Here is a 20,804-nt window from a genome sequence, read left to right as displayed (position 1 = left end):
GAAGCAAAGTCCGTGGAGGGAGGGAAGATGTCGGAAACTGACGAGCTGCCCCACCAGTTACTGACCATCCCCACCTGCCTCAGATCAAACCCAGAGCCAGGACATGAGGTGGGGTGGTGGAGGAGGGAGGCCAGGCGGCCACGGCTGCTACTCATCTGGGGAAACCATGGCTTGGCAGGCAGCCCCCGGGCCTTGGCACCAGGGGAATAAGGGCAGCTGCTCAGAAAACATAAAAACCCAGTGGAGACCAGAGGAGGGGAGTCTTATCAAAGGAGAATGTTCAATGTTGGGAACCCAGTGGCTACGAGAGGGCCCGCCAAGCGTCACGCTGAAAACAGGAAAGCTTTCCTGGGCCCTGGGTGTGAAGGCCAGGGAACAATGAAGGGGAAGCCTGGAAGGCAAATAACAGCGGCACAGAAGCTGGCACGGCCTCAGGAAGTCCTTCCAGGAAGCACAGGAACAACAGGCCGCCAGTGGGCCCGGCCTCCTTCCCCATCTGCACGTGGCGTCGGGAAGGGCCGTGGCGGGGGTGGCTCCCCGACAGGGATCAGAACAGCCCGGGTCAAGAACAAAGCCGGTTCCATTTACCTGCAGATCAAAGTTGGCTCTTAATAAGATGTGTGTTGGAGGGGGCAGAGAGAGGGGAACCATGCCCCTTCATTCCATTAAAAAGGGATTATGGGCCAATGAACCAGGTGAGTCGTGTGATCTGTGAACAGAAACTGGTCCTTTGGAAGCTGGGACGGTGGCTGAACAAAAGCCGTAAGAGACACAATCAGCCCCCGTTCCCTGCAGCAGGGTGGGAAAGCGTCACGTCTGTGTTTGTGCGTGTGTGCAAGGGCGTGTGCAATCCTTTCTGCTGTTGCTAAGATAGTTTCCCCCCTCACTGGCCTCTCGCCCAATCAAAAGGTAGCTGCTCCTCATTGGCTGCCTGGCTTTATCGAATGACCATGACGAGCTGGAGGGGAGCCCACCTCATTGGTTCGTTCCTTTGGCCCATTGTCAGGGGAGAGCAAATCAGACACCTAATCAATATTTTGTGAAGTGGCACTAGACTCATGGCTAAATCTGCATTAAATTCCTCCCTGTCTGTGTCTTTGCACTCAGATAGCATCATATTAACTCCAGAGGAAGAGAGAGGCAAGCAGTCAGGCCCTGCCATCCTGCAGCCACTTTGGATGTATCCCTGAGTCGAGGCAAAAATCCTGGAATTCCAAGCATGCAACAGAGGAGTTAGTTATAAACAAGACATGTATCTCCTGAGCAGAAACGTATGTAACTAGGCTAGTTTAGTAGTGTCTTCTCTAGATGCACATTGAGTATCTCCCTCCTTCTGTCCTTCCTTCTTTCCTTCCTTCCTTCCTATAGTCATTCAACAAATATTTATTGAACACCCATCTACTCTGAGTCAGGTTCTGTGGTGGCCTTGGATACATCACTGTGCCAGGCAAGAAACATTTCCTTTCTGGCCCACTCCATAGCCAAGCAGGGCCCTAGAGGAGTTCACCACATTCTAAACACACTGGCTCTAAAGGAAATTGAGCTCCAGTCACCACCCACAGAATAAGACAAAACCCAAGCTCTGCAGCTGATGTCTCCTGGTGGGAAACACACATTCTGAATCAAAAGTTGGTCTAGTGACCAGGATTTCTCCAGGATCCTACGTAAATCTCAGATAAAATGTTGGTGCAGAGTGATCCCAAGGAAGAGAAGAGCGTGAGGCATTAATCAATCTCCTCTCTTTCACAGCGAAAATGGAAGCAACCAGGAGAGAAATCCCACCTGCCCTCCAGCAGCTCTTAGCAGCTACTGTGTGTCTGTGGCCTGCTCTCCCCTCTGTGCACCTTCCCATCCCAGGGGACAAAGAGCACGCATTTCAATCAAAACCAACCCTTTGGTTTATGCGCTAGCCCTGCCCGTCCTCACTCCCCCACTCAAGGATCTCCTGTAACTCTCACCTTGTTTTCTTACATCATCAAACTTTCAAATTTTCCCTCTCTTCTGGTCATTTTCATCATCATGAAAATATGCTGTAACAGCCTCATCTCAAAAAATGAAGATAATAAAGAAAAAATTTCTTCATGGACCCAAGGCAGGCAGACAGCTGAAACACACTGGTGCTACCATCCTGATTATTAAAATGCTGAAACACTTCTGGACCTACTGGTAAGCACCCACTACCTTGGGCCTCCCCAGTACGGCCTCTCCCACTTTTCCAACATAGCCTGTTCCCTGAGACCTCCTGGACATCCCATAATAGCAACCAAAGGGTTGAAGTCTGGATCAGCGGGCCCTCCCAGACTCTGCTCCAGACCTACTGCCAGCATTCAATCTGGTTTGTCAGTGCCTAGGCCGTATTTATTAATATCATGCCTGCTTAGACCCAAGATGGTGGGAGGTTTGACTTCCAGTCGACCTTGAGCTTCATATATGCTCACTGTAATACATTAGCATGGTCAATGGCACTCACACAGGCGCCATGACAGTTCTGAGGCTGATCATAAAAGGTCAAAAAAAGTGGGCGGTGACCCACTTCCTGGGAATCCCAGCCCCTTCCTCAAAGTAGTTGAAATCATCCACCCATTTGTTAGCACATGAGGTTACCAAGCCCATGAAAACTAACGACCCTGCACCTGGCGGCCTTTCTCTCACCTTTTGAGAAGGCTCACGCTTCATCTGTGGAGTGTGCCTCTACTTTCACTTTAAACTAAACCCCCACCCCCATGCCTTGGGGCCGCTCTGGCCTTCTGAGAAGGCCTGCACTCTGTCTCTGAATAGATGTATTCTCACTCTACTGTGGCTCACTCTTGAATTCTTTTTTGCGCGAAGCCAAGGACCCACGCTTGGGCAGAGAGCATCCCAGGGACTCTCCAGAGACCTGGGACACAGCCTTCCTCTCATGCCCCACTCTCCTACATCAGAACCACTCACCTTTGAGTTCCAGGACAGATTCCCTAGAGTCTATAATCCCATAATTTTTATAACTTACCAAATCACCTTTCTTACACACCATGCTTTATTTTTTTTTAAGTGAAAGCAAATTTATTTAGAGAGATACACATTCCATTACTGGAAGTGGTCCATCTCAGAAGGAGAGAGTGGCTCAGACACCATGCTCTACAAATGCCAATTCCCAGGAAAATAATGCTATTTTCTGGAGATGCTCTCAAGCCCATGGGAAGCTGAGTCCAATTTATCAGTCCTCTAATGTCAAGGTTCAATGAGGTACTTGCTTGTAAAATGAAAAAAAAAATGTATCAACAAATTCAAGATTTGTGCACATGAACTTGCAAATGCCAACATAATCCAATATATTTGGAGCAATAAAAAAAATTCCCTAGATTTTTGAGAATCAAGCTTCTATTAACTAATGATGACTTACCCTTATTCACACACAAATGCCCCTTTTTGTCAGTAGCCTCTGTGTTGAATGATTCTTCTGTGGTCAAAGGGAAGAGCCAAGGAGGAGAATCCTACTGTGGAAACAGAAGAGTAGAGTGACAGTCTATAGCTTTTGCCAAAAGAAGATTGATCTGCAAAGCCAGGGAAATATGAAACCCCAGCTGGCTAAGTGAATCAAGATGAGAATTTAGCTATCAGGAAAAAGCAGAGCTTTATTTCAACTCTCCAAAGAAGTAAGCGATAATTCATACAAAGCTCTGCCATGGGGTCAACTCCATGGAAAAAAATAAACGAATGAATGGTCATTCAGTCATTCAACAAGTATGCCTGCTGACTTAAGGTGCTGCTGTCAGTGTTACAGAGGGAAATCCTTTGTGAAATGCTCCGTTGTGTTCACAAGTTGTATGTTAACTAGCCACTTTGAACTCTGCTCTTGGGCACTTCAGCACTTGTACACCTTTACATTCTGCTGGAGGATAACTACCTTGAGAAAATCAGGGTTAGAGAAATAATACTATAGTAACAATCCTTTCAGTGCAGTCTACAGGAAGAATTTTAACACAGAGAAACACACAATGGAGGCAATGAAAACAGGCAAACCTCTTTTAAATGAATCACTATGATTCTAGGATGCTTAGAAGAAATATTTTGAGACAAAGACCAGTGTAGTGGTCGTACAAGCTATATAACTCCAGCTCATGGTCCAGGAGCCCAAATACACACATTTTTCAAAAAGTAGGTTCATTCTGGTTTGGTTTACTAAAATTAATTCTGCAGCTGACTGTTCAGAAATCGATCTATTTTCTTAAGACCCTGGAGATACAATGGATGCTACCATGTTTGTATAGTTAATGTGCTTTCTTGTATATATTTTCCACATGTATGATCCATGATCACAGAATTCCTGAGGGGGGTATTAGAGCTAATTTTTTGTGAAGGCTTTTTATCCTCTATAATTTTATCAGGGATGAGTATAGAAAGGACTCTTGTAGAAAGTGCAGACTCTAAGCCAATGGCCTCACAAATGTGAATGCTTCTGCGGATTGGAAAAGGGTTACCATGACACCAAGAACCAAGGTCAAGGACAAGATGGGGACCCACCAACTCGCATGACTCAGAGTTGGAAAGATTTGAGTACGTCCTCCCTGATCCTCTTGGCTCCTCCAGGAGGACTGCAGGGCTGGGCCAAGAAAGTCTGGGGACCGATGACCCAGCTTACGTCCTCATTTCTCAGAGAGAAACCAAGACCAAGGAAGACAAAACGCCTCCAAAATCACAGAACCGGTTACTGCTGAGCAGGAACTAGTTTCCTCATTCCCAAGATGGCACTTTTTCTCATACCAGACTCAATGTCAGAGCCTACCACAGTCTTCCCACAGCAAAATTTCCTATTTCAGGCAACCTGAGCAGGCCAGCGGGTTCGAGCCACTCAAGGCCATTTGTCAGCGCCCTTCTCCCACTGGGCCGCACCAACCCTGGCATCTGGTCCTGGTCCCTAGTACTTCTGCTCTCGTAATGGAAGAGCTGATGTACATAAACACACCGTCACTGAAGCACTCCAGGGTTAGCGAGCAGAGGCCAAACGTGGGCAAGTGATGACTCAAAAGCTAAGGAGGCAGTTTACAAATTTCCAGTCTTGTTTGTCTCTGGTGACAGGTATGTAAATATTGCAATTGCTACAAAGAGCTTCTTGTAACTCTTAACCCCAAAATATTCCTCAACCCAATGGTATGTTTAACAAAACCTACATTATCGCATGTTGGTTAGGTGGGACTGTTTGCAGGCCAGTGGGTTGGAGGTATTTTCAGGTTTGAGTCAGGACTTTGTTGCTCAGTGAGACAGGCCAGGGGCAGCATGGTGGGCAAACTCCTAGTGGCTCACTGTCAAACTCCAGGACACCTGTTGGCTCACACTCTGTATGACTGTAGATGACTTTACCGGTCCACTTCTTGGGAAAGATGCCATTCCCAAGAGGTCCCACCAAGACAAGATCTGAGAGCTCTGAACACCAGCAGCAGGAGCAGCAGCATCATCTGAGATGTGTGCCATTCTCCTTGCTAAAACCTGGTTGTTGCTGCCATGCTGTTGCACTAACGAGTCATTATTTCCCTCTTTGTGAAATAACCTGGAGATGCGATGCTCAAATTGAGGTCCAGTGCATTGGCATCACCTGAGATCTTTGTTAAATGGGCGGAGTCCCAAACCCCACCCTGGGCCCACTGAATCAGAATCTGCATTTTAGCAGGATCCCCAGGTGACTCACATGCACGCTAAACTTGGGAAGCACTGATCTAGAGGTCAAGGCTATGACTCTGGTCTCTCCATTAGCTCCAGCTATAAAGTTTCGGTGAGTGGACGACTTTGGGTTCTGCGGGCATTTCAATGAAGAAAGAAAAGACCCCAATAAAATCCCATACTTCCTTAAAATGTATTCTTTTTTTTTGCTCCAGCAGGTTTATCACCTCCATTTTTTCCCTCTAAGAGCCGCTGGAAGAGAATTTTCTTTGGATCATCACTAAGGATTTGGAGGAGGAGTGTGCATGGTGGACTGTGATAACCAGTAGTAGATGGACCTGGCATTAAAGCACCTCTCCTTCATCTCTAGACATCCAGTTGGCCACCAAGTGCTCTTAATTTTCCCTCTAAGTGATTTTTTATCTGAGTCCTCCCCTCTATCCCCACTGCTCTGCTTTAGCTCAGGTCCTTATCTATAACACGGGCATTAAAACTGTCTCTTACCTGCATTCCTAGTCTCCCCACGTAGTTTTCTCTTGTCCACTGAATCCTCCAAACTCTCATCAGAAAGAACATTCTCAAAGGCAAATCTTATCATCTTGTCTTCTTGTTTAAAGTCCTCTAATGATCTCTGATGAAGTCAATACTTTCAAGTTTTTCAAGAAAGATCTTTGGTGATAATTGCTTTTTTCTACCGGCCCAAACCCATTTCTTGCACTTTCCTACTTTTATACCAACCTCTGAATACACGTGTTCCATGCCTCTCCTTTTGCCCAAGCTGTCTCTCTACTGGGAATATTCTTTGTTTCTTTCTCTGTCAGAGAAATCCCTTCTTATCTTTCAAGACCACATAGTTCTTTTCATCACCTCCGTGAAGCTCTTCTTGGCCATGACCCTCTACCTCCGGGGTAGACTTGTTCATGCTTGGAGCCCAGCAGCACTTCGCAGTTGCTCGCTTATCAGCCCTTTCACTGAACTGCAGTGTTTGTTAGCTTGTCTCTGTCCCTGCATGACTCTATGAGACCCTGGAGCCAGGAGCCACATCACGTCCTTCTCTTGGACCTTGAGGATTAAGTGCCACTGTCAACCGACAGTAGGCACTCAAAGAATCTCTGATGGATTAAATGATTCAATGAACATAATCACCATATAAAATAGTTATCACCTTATTTCTGGCAACTGTGAAAAACACACAGCAACCCTAGATCTAGTAAAAATATGTTTAGTGGCTTCATCTTTGAGATTCTCCATAATGGATGTTAAGGAATTGAACTGATGTTAGTAGTCAAAATACTTATGTTAGCTCTGCCACGACCCTAAAGGGAAATGACCTACCTCAAATCATTTATTAAACACCTAATCACCTGTGTCATCTAAAGATCAGCGGAATCACAGCCTAAAGCAGCACCAGCCCTCACCTTCCATGGACTTTCAGTCTATGACAGTAAACATGGACCCGAGCCACTCTCCCTGGTGGTCATAGAACTATTTTGATGGTGATGTTAAGAACAGAGACAAGAAGTGAGCTCAACTGGAGAACACAGTTCTAGAAACTGTGTCCCAGCCTCTGCTCCCCCATATTCCCATATTGGGGTTCATGGGACCCTCTGCTTCAAGCTCAGCTCACCTGGCCTCCAAGAGTAATTAGGACCTCGAGCAGGGAAGATTTCAGGAGCTCCAGCTCAGCATAACTCCTCAGAGCTCAAAATACACCTGAACCCTCTCTTCCACCTCCAGCTCCTCCTCTCCCCAGCTCCTCAGGCCCAGAACCCAGTTTCTGTCGATGAAAACAATAATAATGCTGCTAGTTCACACATTAATACAACCTAACTATGTTTCAGGCACCAGCCTGGGTGCTTTATGTGTATTAACAAGTTTAATCTTCACAAGAAACCAATGAACTAAGCACTGAATTATTTTACAGGTGAGGGAAACAGAGACAGAGAAGCTTCCATCTATTTCTTGCTTCCTGGTTTCTCCTGATCATGGTCTATTTACTGTAGATTCCATGATTTTAACTTCTCTGGACTTCCTGACCCTTCAGAGGATACGCTCTGGACTTTGAGATGGATCTGCACATCCTCTGTCCCCAGGCCACGTGCCCCCTGCCACCTCCCAGTCTGGCCATCCTATTTTACAGATTAATCTGCTAATTCCAGCCCCGTCCTGAAGAGGAGAGCAAAGGACAGCCATGAGGTCATTTATTTTCCACTCAATTTAATATGGATACTGAATGCTGATGGAAAGAAGGAAACTCAGGGTGTGTAACATGACTAAAACAGAGTGGTGGCAGGCATCCACCTGAATTCGGGAAAGAGGAAAGACAAGGTGCCTTTTTCAAGAATGCATCACTTTGCAGACATTCCCCTAGACATCAATCTGGGCTCTTTAAATTCTCTTTGTAACAAAACACAGGATGTCCATTAACAAACTGAAGTATCCACTCATAGTAAGACACAAATCATCACCACTCCATTACCGGGGAGGGAGAATCTGTGGAAACACCTGGAATAGATTCGAGATTTTTGTCCCTAACAAGCCCTTTCAATGAACTGCGCACTCATTTACTCTCATGGTTGTATAGTTCAGATAATAACAACGCTCTGTTTCGTGCTCAGAGCTGAGGTCCATGTCACAAGTAGCTGTCCAGTGGTAATTCCCCTTTCGGACACTTAGGTGACCAGGTAGAAGAGAAGACGTGGTGAAGAGGGAGGAGACGCTACCCACTGCCCTGGGCTCGGACCTGCAAAGCAGCCTGCGCTTCCAAACACACACGTGTTGGGGTGCACGTCAGTGTCCTCTGGGGAACTCCGAGAAACGCAGGTTAGATTTCATCGCGCTACTACGTCTCGCCAAACCAGAACCCACTGGCTGTGGCCTGGGGAGGTGGACACAGATACACCATTTTAAAATGAGATTCTGATACATCTTACTGATTAAGAAATGCCACTAGAATTATCGTCATCTTGGAAGAGAAGGAATACTAACAGCGTATATATTTTGCTCCAGTAATATCAGGAAATGGAAATGAGATACCGGTAAACTAACCCAAAAGACTTAGGAACACAGGGCGTGGCCTTCAATTTGGAGCATTCTGGTCACGTTGAAATGGGCCTTGTAAAAATCTCATCAATGATGCCTGCTCCCCAAAGAGATCTGATTTGGAAGAAAAAAAAGAAAAAGAGGAGGGGGAGAAATAAATGTATAGCTGATCCCCACCTTAGAGAAACATATTAAAAATTCTTAAACAATAGGAGAGAAATTAAGAGTATGAATGTGACTTTTAGAGAAGATTCATGGCAAGGAATTTGATTAACTATCAAGGTACCTTTGAATTATAGTTTAATTTACAAATACTTGATGAGCGTAATTTGAGGAAGGACTTATTCATCTACTTTCTAAAAATAAATTGACGCTGGACTCAGGGTCCAAATCCACAAAGGCGAATTTTCCAAAGTCACAAGACGGACCAGATGCTTCTTCTCTCTGCCCATCAACCCTCGCCCCCTGTGGGTGACAGCAGCTGCCCAAATCAGGAGCATCGCCTAAGACAGAGCTCCGACCCTGTGACGGATCGTGTAGGTCTCACACGAGCAGGACCCGCACAAAACCGCGGGAGCTTTGGGTCTTTTTTAACCGAGACAGGTCATTAAAAGAAATGAAAAGGATGTCTTCTGGAGGCTTAATTAAGGAAGTTAATTCTAGGCCCCTTCATAGGCCCATTAACCTTTCTCTGTTCCTAAAATATCTTATGTAACGTCAAAAAGAAGCAAAGATGGAAGAAGGAGCTGTGTAATTAAACCTACTTAACCTTAAAATGGAAATGTGTCAAGGGACAGACACAGTCAGTATAAAGCTCCTAACCTGCATTTATGGCCCCAAAACCCAGAACCCACGTGCCTCGTTCTGCTCTGCTCACAATTCCCTGGCCATGGTGTGTGAACAACCTGGCTGACTCATCGACTTGCCATGTCTGACCTGAACCATGAGAAGTCGGTTCTGTAGACGTGGGGAGGACAGCAGTGCCCCGGCAGAGGGAACAAATGAACTGCTGGTTTCTAGAAAGGTCTCTTGCACACTAAGTGTTTCCTAAGTTCTTCTAGGAGATGGTTTTTTTCAGACTCAGGACATTTTTCTTCCCCATCCTGTAAGAATGTGGCCAAGCTGCGTTCAAGATTGAAAAGAACCTGATGTACGTGTATTTTCTTCCATGGAAGTACCCAGTGATGAATGTCAGTTCTTCCAGAAAGCCAAGGTAAAGCTGAGCCTGAAAGGGCAGAGGCACAGCAAGAACTTGGCTGCCTTGTTAACTCCGGCAGAACCTGCCAAGCGGAGTGTTCCTGCAGGTTCCTGCCCCGTTAGGGAACCATCGGGGGCTGGGGAAAGACGGTTTCAGCCATGCTTGTTCTGCTCAGTAACCTAGCTCCCTCTGAGTCCCGGGCTACATTCATCGGGAGAGGAGCATTTCCCACCGATCCAAAACCGATCTGAAATGCTGCAAGTGCCAAAAATTAGCATAAGCAGTCAGGTCTCTATTATGTTAACGTGCAGACGAGGCACAGTGCAGACTATTCACGATGACTGGATTCTCCAGGGGCCGCTCGGTGCAACTTCTAACACTAGGGTTGACATAAAATGCGGGACCCCTGTATTTTTATTTGCTAAGTCTGGCAACCTGACCTAACATCCAACTGGTAATCATCACCATAAAACAGGACATTTTAGAAAGAACATGGGAAAAGACCTACTGCCTCATTTTACATATGAGAAAATTGAGATTCAGAGCTTTTGTTGGGGGGCAGTATGGGGGGCTGCTTGTTCTTAAGTCTCACAGCTAGTTAGACGCAATGTTTGGACCAGAATCCAGTCAGGTTTATACCCACGTTTTCCCACTAGCCATGCTGTTTCTCTAATAACAAGGCAGTCTTATTTTTATTGTTGTAGTTGTGTTGTTTACCTAAGCTTTCCAGAAATCTGTCCACAAAGCTGACGTTTCTTGGGCTTACCCTGTTCAGGCCTCTCTGCTCCATTCTGCAGAGAAAAAGAAGTAAACACGATTTGCTCTCATCTTTATAGTTTTATTGGGTGAAGTGCTAAGGAAAATAAAAATTTCCATTTTCTCTTCCATAGAGGCAAAGGGTCAAAAAGTATTTTTTGAACCCAAATATAAAGATATTCTTGTTTATACAGTATTTTTAATGTGTGTTTAAACCGTTGTAAGCCTTCAACAGTGTTAATGATCCATGCTGCTATTCCAGGCAGAGATCTGGCCTTTAGAAACATAGTTATATTCTGTGAGTTTTTTCTAAATGTGGCTAAAACATTTTTGCAGTTAAAAATAAGATAAAGATATGTGTTACAAATCTTATTAAACCTAACTGTTAAACTAGTTAGGTACTTGCTGTCTTTCAGAAAGCAAAGTAGGAAATTAGTATATATTTACCTAAAATTTGGCATTTAGTAACCTTAGTTCTATTTGGACTGGGGAGTAATAACTTAAAATTGTCTCCTCTTTTTGCACTAGCCATGGATTTTTCTTTTTAGATGCTTATCAAAATTTTCACTGTGTAAGCTAAACAAAAACTGTAATCATAAACTAAAAGGATGATCACATAATATTTAAAAGACTTTCTCAAAACAAGGAATGGGCTAATAGTAAAAAATAAAATGAGGTTCCATAACATTTAAAAAATATATTTGAGTCTTAGCCAACCATTAAATCACTCTGTTCTGCAAAAGCAGTCAGGCGAGATTATCCAAATCCAGCTGGAATATGCCTCATATCCTCAGTCACTATCCCTTCAGAGCCTTCTCTGTACATTTTTGCCAGGAGAAGACATGGGATGAAAATCCGCCATGTACGAAAGTCCGTCCCTCGCTTATGAAGAGCTGGGCGGCAGAAACTGCCTTCGCTGCCACATTCAGGGTAAACCTGCTCCCCTCTGGCCACCCCACACTACTGCGAACATCACATGTGCTGGTACCCTTATTTATCATCATTTCTCTGGATCTTTCTCTCTTAGAAATACCTGATTTTGTACCTCTTTATAAAACAGTCTTGGACTTTGAAATAACAGAGGCAGCACATACTAATATAAATGAGTTTAATCTAGGACTTAACCAATACTGATACTCATTCAGTTACAAATTCAGATCTTAGTCATGCCCCTGCATTAAAACTTTGTATTTTCAGACAATCAGTCTTGTGGACTGAATTGTATTATCCCCCAAAATTCACAGGTTGAAGCCCTAATCCTAGTAGTATTTGGAGATAGGGCTTTTAAAAGGGTAACTAAGACTAAATGAAGTCACAACAGTCCCTAGTCCATCATGACCAGCGTCCTCATAAGACCACGACGAGACACGAGGGATACATGTGCACAGAGTAAAGGCCACGTCAGGCAGCAAGAAAGGCCAATGAGAGAGGCCTCAGAGGACTCCAGCCCTGCCAGCACCTTGACCTTGGACTTCCAGCCTTCTGAAGAATGAGAAGGTCATTTTGTTGTTGTTGTTTAAGTCAGCAGTCTGGCTTGTTACAGCAGCTCTAGCAAGACTGAAACAATCAGAATAATGCTTAGTATCATGAACCCAATAATCGTTGGCGTGCAAGACGAATGAAAGTGAGGATTCTATCCCGTGCACTGTACATGATGGGGAGAAATCAGCCTGGGGTGTTGGGGAAGAGCATTCCTGACAGAACAGCTGGTACAGGTCCTAAGGAGGGAACGGCCTTAGTGCAGTCGCAGACCAGAGGGAGGCTGGGGTGGCTTCAGTGTGGTGAGCTGGGCGGACAGATGTCCAAGATGCAATCAGAGAAATGAGCTGGAGCCAAATCATGTAAGGACTTATACACCAGGGTGAGGGGTTTGGGTTTTTTCCTAAATGCAATGGGAAACCACTGTTGGGTTTTAAGCAGGGACTGTCACAGTTTGATTTACATTAACAACAATGTTCTGCTGCTATGGGGGGGCTGCTGGTAGCAAGGCATGAGCAGAAATAGGAGGAGGGGCAGCAGTCCTGTCCAGGTGTCCAGGACGGAGAGCAATGGCTTGAACTCGGTTGGTGGAAGAGATGGACAAGGCTGAATGGGACGGTTGTGAAGGCAGGTGGACAGGACCTCTGGACTGAATGTAAGCAGAAAAGGAATGAGGATCAAGGACAAACCCAAAGATGAAACCTAGGATTTCGACTTGAGCCCAGAGGGATGGTGCTATTTGTTGTGATCAGCTGGGAGTGAGGAGGGGAGGGGAGAATCAACGGGTGACGTGGACCCTTAATTTGTCCCTATTTATTGGTAGAGTCAATGCCAACTTCATGGCATAGCCAGGAGAAGCCTGTCTCTTGAGAACAGTAACTGGGGCTTGGACATCAATATTTCAGATGGTCAATTCACTGATCATTGCTAAGCCCTGCACTTCAAGTGGTTGTATGAAAAATGAGCTGGTTGAACCTTGAGTTTTTCACTGGACTTCTGTACTAGGTCTTGGATTTCTGCCCTATGGCATGAAGCTATTGTGTGTGTTCATTTTTAAGTATTTCCCAACTGAATCACATCATCTCTCCTCACTCTGAAGAAGCAAAACCAGAGCAGATGCATCTCCTCAGAGCTACAAGGATGGACAAGTGGACAACGGCCAATCCCTGGAAATTATAATCCTTGTGTGGACTTCAGATGTCTCGTTCTCCCTGACTCCCTCTTTGCTATCCCCAGTCTCAGGCATGTGATTCATGCATCATCTCCTGCACGGAGAGTTCATAGGACTGCCATTGGCTGGCTTTAATTAGTGAGCAGTACTGAGCATCACTACAATGTCGGTGGTATTAAATTTCAATGTACTAAAATACCATGAGCTGAAGTCACGGCTCATGACAGCCACAGGGAAGCTAGCCTTGAACTAAACTGAGAGGTAATTAAAACAGGCAGGAATGGAGATTGTTCATACTGGCCTCTCCTGCACTCCGACCCAACCACTCTCTTTTGGTATCACGTCTTTCTTCCTTTGTCTGATTCATTTTCTCTCCAGTGAAGGTTATTCAGAAGCGGGCACCTAACAAGGATGACAATGTTATGAGCAACATGTAAAGCAAGTACAAACACAAAATGCTTGTTAAGCACCAGAGAAGCTGCCTCTGGTGGGTTTAAAACCATTGTGGAACAAAACCAGAATGAATTGCTCAGAGAGGTAGCAAGTGTGCCTTTGAGCTCAAAGACCTCATTAGTCTTTTATCTTGAGTCTACATGAGGGTGAGCAGAGTTTTCTTTCCATTTGACTAAAGAGAGAAAAGAGAGACACAAGTACTTGCTAACTGAAATTCACTGACAGATGGTTTTGAAATTTAGTCAGGCAAATGCATCCATCACAGGCTGTCACCAGATACAGTCTTTTTCTCTTATTCTGAAACCCATCTTACCATTAGCCCCCACTGTCCCTGAAGCTTAAGTAAAGCATTAGGAGCTTTGATTGGCAAACAGAAAACTTGCCTCTTGTGTGGCTTCGATAAATCAGTTAGCATTGTTGGAAATCGGGGTAAGACTGGATTCTAGGAGATGTCATTGTGGGAGCTACTGATACAAGAGGGCAGTAGATGGCTTAGCATCTAAGCCCAAAGCAGAAAAATTTGGAAAACTGACCTTAAACACATGGACCACCCCACTTCTAGACTTAAATAGCTTTTTTTTTAAAGTGAGTTCTAAGAAGAAAATTAGCCAGGTGTGGTGATAGACAAAAATGTAAGGGGAGGGAGTGTCCAGGAAAGGCTCAATTTAAAATGAAGCACGGAAAATGAAGGGCAGCCAGGCTAAGAGCTAGAGAGGGAAAGAAAAACAACAGGTGCAGAGGTCCTGGGGCAGGAAAGAGCTTGGAGTGCTCTGGAAAGTGTCAGAAAGCCAGGGAAGTCTGAGCAATGGTGACAAAAGGGACAAGAGCCTGGAGTGAGGTTGGGAGGTGCTGGATCACACATGGTGTTGAAGGCAGGGTATGGAGTTGAAATGTTTCCAACAGAACTGAAAGTCATTCAAAGAGTTAAGCAGGGGAAAGACATGAGCTGGTTTGGTTTGCTTTATGTTTTTAAAAGACCTCTCTAGATACTACTGGGAAATGGCTTGTCAGGGGTGGGATGGAGGGCGGAGTGGCAGCAGGGAGCTAGCTTACGCAGCTGCTGCCATAACCTGGGCGGGAGATAATGATGATTTGGAATGGGGTGATGTTAAGTGGAGATGAGGAGGAGAAAACAGTTGGAAGTACATTGCAGACATAGGTCAACAGGACTTGCTCACAGATAGGATGTTGGGAATGATGGAAGGACAGAAAACTAAAGGTAACTCCACATGATCCAGCAATCCCAATCTTGGGCTACTATCTGGAGAAAACTAACTTGAAAAGATACATGCACCCCAATGTTCATAGCAGCACTATTTATAATAGCGAAGACATGCAAGCAATGTAAATGTCCACTGACAGATGAACGGATAAAGAAGTTGTTGTGGAGATACACATATATATTTAATGGAATACAGTATATATAATGTAATATTACTCAGCCACAAAACAAGAATGAAATAATGTCATTTGCAGCAACATGGATGGACCAGAGATTATCATACTAAGTGAAGTCAAAGAAAGACAAAGTATCATATGATATCACTTTAATGTGGAATCTAAAAAAATGACACAAAAGAACACATTTACAGACTCAGAGACATAGAAAACAAACATGGCTACCAAAGGAGAAAGTGGGGGGAGGGATAAATTGGAAGTTTGGGATTTGCAGAGAGTAATTACTATATATACAATAAACAACAAGGTCCTATGGTATAGCACAGGGAACTATATTCAATAGCTTGCAATAACCTAAAATGAAAAAGCATTTGAAAGAGAACATATATGTGTATAACTGAATCACTATGCTGTACACCAGAAACTAACACAACACTGTAAATCAACTATACTTCCATTTAACAAAAAGGAAGTTAAGAGTAACTCCTAAGTTTCTGGTCTGACCCTGTGAGTGACTTGGCGCTGCTCTTTTTCTTTAGAGGCAAGACTGAAAGGGATGGAAGCTGGATGATGAGAAAGACTTTGAGAGCAGGAGAAAATCAAGAGTTCCATTCTGGATATTGTAACACAGCTTCCTCTGAGGTATCTAATTAAAGGTGTAATCTACAGTTAGTTACTTAGCTAAATGGAAGAATCTGGAACTCAGAGGGGAGGTGAGCAATGAAGATCTCAACCTGCGAGCACCGTCAGGGAGGACGTGTACAGTCAGTGGCTGGGTGAGCTCACTTAGGGTGAGAGTGGTGATGAAGACGAGAGGACAAGGCAGAGCTCACACAGAAGAGGAGATGCTGGCCTCCGATAAAGGAAGGAAGCATGGTTCAAAGCAGCACCAACCCAAAGTGAAAAGAACTGAACAGAGAGAGACGGCAGAGAGGGTCTCCCACCCGAGTGCCTAGCGTCCACCTGGAAAACTACAACCATCCCTGTGAGGACTCGGTGAGACAGCCCACAGACAAGCACTTAGTGATGTGCAGCTGCTTATTTAACATACAGTAGAATGATCACCTTATTGTTTAATCTTGAACTTATTTGTATGTTTCCTGCATTTCTTCTCACCAACAGGTTGAAAACTCCTAAGGACAATGATACCGTCACGTTCACCGCTGCTTCCCCAGCACCCGGAGCAAGTGTTGACTGACAGGCTGACTGTTGCTTTGACTACGTTCAAGAGAATACGTGGCCGACGCCTGCTGCAGCCTGGCTTCTGATAAGACACCATTCAGTCCCTCCTACTGCCTGTAGCTTCGCATCATGCAGGGTAGACATCGGAACTCTTTAATCTTGAAGACGGCATGCAGCAGAGGCTCCTTTTCTCAAATCGATGAGAGCAGGAGAGATGTTCATCTTTTCAGGATGGGTTTTTTTTTCCCCCTCTTAACTTTACCAAGAAAATTCAAAACCACACACAAGAATAAGAGAACTCGAACTAAAAGGAAACCAAGATTTAACGGCAACTCTGATATGAGCTCCAGACTTGTGTGTGAGGAGCATCAACACGGCAGACCATCAATGAGCACAGAGCACGTGGTCCTGCAGAATTCTGTCAGAAGGAAAAAATGAAATGTCTTACCTTTCCCCCTCTCATGTTATTCTAGCCTATTTTTCAAAGAAGTCTTTTTCTTCCCTCTGTCTTGTTAAAGCCAAACACAGCCTTAAGAAACAACAAAAGTAAGACACTCTCACTTACATTAGAAATTCACCCTCCCTTCTCATAGGACTTCTAAACTTCCTTCTCCACTTTACCGGGGAGCCAAGGGAAGAAGAGATGACTCCCTAGTGCTAAGGGGGAAGAGGTTTGGAGGGGAAGCCATCTCATCAGCAAACAACAAAATGCACTTCCAAAATATATTTCGGAAAGATGCACGCTACTCACCCCATCCCCTCAACAAAAATAAAACTGCACGAAGCAGCCAGCATCTGAGCGGTCTAGACTTAGAGCCATAAGTGATATCTACCTGAAATAACAGAAGCTGTCTAGATTTTGTGATTAAATACGAGCCTTGATTTGTTGGTTCTGGGACCTTGGACAAATTATTTCTCTGTGCCTATTTTTTTTATCTTAAAGATGGACTGACATCACTCCTTGCATGGTTGTTCTCAAAGAGTTGGTACAAAGCATGGCCGAAGTCAAGAGACAGGAAACAGTCAGACAAAACATGAATGTCTGTTTTCTATTCTCAGGTGGCTGTAAGGACTTCGTGGAGAACAGAGATATAGTCATGACAACAGATAATACATTTGAGCCCTTACTATATGTTAGACGCTGAGAGACGTACTTTCATGACAATTAAGGCTTTCTCTTAAAATGACTCAGTATATAGCAATGGAGCTGGAGTTCATACCCCGGCACTTGGACGCCAGAGTTCCTAGTCTGTCTTGCTACAATACTCTGCCTCATGGATAGAGAGAAAACAAACACATGGAAACTAGGACACTTGAACTCTAGTTTTCATCTCCCACAGATAGTTATTTGGCCTGGAAAAGTTGCCTAACTTCCCTGACCCTCGGTCTTCCCAGCTGTAAAGTGGGGGTGTTAGATGCCACTGGACTGCTCAGGTCATGTCTCTTCTAAAAATACTATGGTCCTGTGATTTGCGGCTTTTTCCCTAGTTTTATTGAGATATAACTGACATATAACATTGTATTAGTCTAAGATGTACAACCTAATAATTCAGTATTTGTATATACTGTGAAATGATCACCACAGTAAGTTTAGCTAACATCCACCTCCTCAGTTACAATTTTTAGTGTGTGATGTGAATGTTTACGATCTACTCTCTTAACACCTTGCAAATATATAATAGAGGATGGCTGACTACAGTTCCCACGCTGGACGTTACATCCCCAGGGCTAACTTATCTTATAACTGGAGGTTTGTACCTTTTAATCATGGTCCTTGTGATTTATGCTTGTTTTAATTAACTAAGGTCATTTAGGTTTTCAAAACTGGTGAATCACTTGGCCAACAGAACAGAAAGTGTGAAAGTCTGTAAAGCGAACCCTCTCAAGTGAGTTTAAAAACAAAACAAAACAAAACAACAACAACAACAAAAAAAAAACACGGGTTCTCCCTGGAACCTCTAGAAACGAAAGGAAATAGGCATTTTTCAGACGTAACCCTGGGACCTTCTTCAGGGCTTCGTCATCTCACAGTCTTGACAGTGTTTCCTGTTACACGCAGACATGAAATATTTTATAGTGTAAATGTCAAGAAAAAGTGATGGCTCTGAAGAGGCGAGGACAGATCCAGAAAAGCGGCTGAAGCCACAAGCACAGCCCACGTGCTGAACGGTTATCCCTGGTACCCACGGCATCTGTGGGAAGACCGGGCCAGAACGTACCTCGAGAACACGGCGGTCAGGGGAGAAAGCCAGGGCTGGAAGCCGGAGCCCAGCACTAACAGGCTCATCCTCTTCTGACTTTTCTATTTAATATCAAGTAGGAATCAAAGATCAGAGCTTCTTGATCCAAGACAGTCCTTAAATTTTCAGGTGTAGAGTGATGGTGTCCCCCCTCCGCCCACCCCCAACCCCTGGTAAAGAGTCATGATGAAACCCCGTCAGAAATGGCTGACGGAAAAGCCTTGCCGTGACTCCAGTCGAAACTGCTGAAGCATCAGAATTCTGTGGTGCTTTTATTATCTTGTGGAATGCGTGTCCCTGGGGTACTCCTTTGAGTTCAACTAAAATGACAGTTTAATTCTTGGTAAATGAGTGCTAATTAAAATGCTGGGGGAAAGACTGTCATAATTGAATAATGAGAATAATGCAGCATACATTTGTTTAAAGGTTCCTGGAAGCTGAATTTAGGGATCAAAAAAATGGGCTCTCGTCGCTCACAGGCAAAACTGGTTCCCTGAAAAGTCTTTACTACTCAGCGTGCATATCCACAACGACAAGTCCGCATCTTGAGTAGAAACTGTCGTGAAGCTGCACTGAGAGTCTGGCTCTTACCTTCACGTGGGTCTTTTGCAAAACGTCTGTGAACAGGTTCCTCGCCCCCAGACTTTGTGAAATGTAGGCTGGAGTGGAAGCAGTGATGTGTGGAAATCTATTTCCAATTTACCCTTAGACAGGTAGCTGTGATCGCCTCTCCAGAGTTAAGTCTCTAGAAGGGAATACAGCTTTGACATAAGGATGCTTTTACGAAACTGGAGAGTCAGACAAGGCCAAGATTCTAAGTGTTCAGAAGGAAGCGATGCGGTTTAGTGGAAGGGGCACTAAATTCTAATCTTAGCCTTGTCAGTAATTCTAAGACAGGATGTAAATAATTTAGTCTAGATTCTCATCATGAAGCCTGTTTGGAGGATAAGATGAGATAATACATTTAAAGCAACTTTAAAAGACAAAAAAAAAATTACATAAATGAAATAATGCCTTATCTTTAGGAACTGCTTGACTCTGGTATAAATGATGTAAGCCTTCTATTTATTTTCCTAATTCAGATGATTCTGGTGAATCATTTTAACAGGTTAAATCCGCTTGGCCAAGCTCATTACAGTGGAATTTTATTAGGAAAATGTAAATTATCCTAATACACAAAATGTATCCTTCATCCCGCACAATGTCCAATTTATATACTAGCCCCCACCCCAGCTGCTGAGATAATTGGATTGACTTTCATGCTTCTCAGTTCCTACGTGTCCTCTGGCTCTCCTGTCCTGGTCATAGTTCATTTCAAAGGCTTCAGGATTGTATTGAATCCAACCTATTCAGTGAGTTTCTGTCCCGTCCTTAAAGATCTATGGGAAAAATAAATTCTATAACCCCCTTCTATGGCTAACAACTTTTACAGTGAGTAAATTCTGTACAATCTGAATTCCTTGATTGTGGAAAAAAAAAAATGTCCCCAGGGCCACCCATTGGGAGGCCTCCCGTACACTTACTAATCCAGCAGAGTTTAGTGGCCCTGACAGCTCCAGCAGCGCTGCTTGGATGCCCCCCTTATGAATATGCAAAGACAATCTTTCACTTACAAAAGAAACTGATATAGCCATTATGGCCTGTGGTTAATCAAACCGCCATTCACTCTCCTCTGCTTTGAGAACCGTCATCAAGAAAACGTGTTGCTAAGCAAACTTCGCGGTAAGGACCTGACTCCCGTAAAAATGACTGCCTAGAGGCTAGCTCGCTTAGAAGTAAGGATCCAGGGTTTTTTCAGCCTCTAATTTGATTTCCTGTAAAATCTAAGCTCATCAAGTTAGAGGAAGATCTGGAAGTTGCTCACACGTTACTCATTTTAACAAGTTAGAGTTCACACACACACACACACACACACAAATACACATGCACTCACATACACTCACACACACCAGGTCCTTCCACTTGCCTCTGTAACTACTTTCTGGAAAACATCCAAGCTCAGGCCAAGGAAATGCATAATAGAGAAGCTGCTGACTTCCCAAGCATCTGGTGAATTCACAACTTCCATTGAGCCTTACATAATGCATCATCACTATTCATTCTTCCACAGACATCCATCTTAGTCATTCCCACCTCCCCCAGGAAACATGATCAAGAGGAAACATGAAGGGCTTCTTTACATCTCAAATTCTTAAAGAACGCAGGAGGAGAAATTCACTTCCTGGCTTTGCAACAGATTTTCAGTGCA

This window comes from Camelus ferus, chromosome 33, assembly GCF_009834535.1.
Source record: "Camelus ferus isolate YT-003-E chromosome 33, BCGSAC_Cfer_1.0, whole genome shotgun sequence".
In the NCBI taxonomy this organism is placed as follows: Eukaryota; Metazoa; Chordata; class Mammalia; order Artiodactyla; family Camelidae; genus Camelus; species Camelus ferus.
This window is presented reverse-complemented; position numbering follows the sequence as displayed.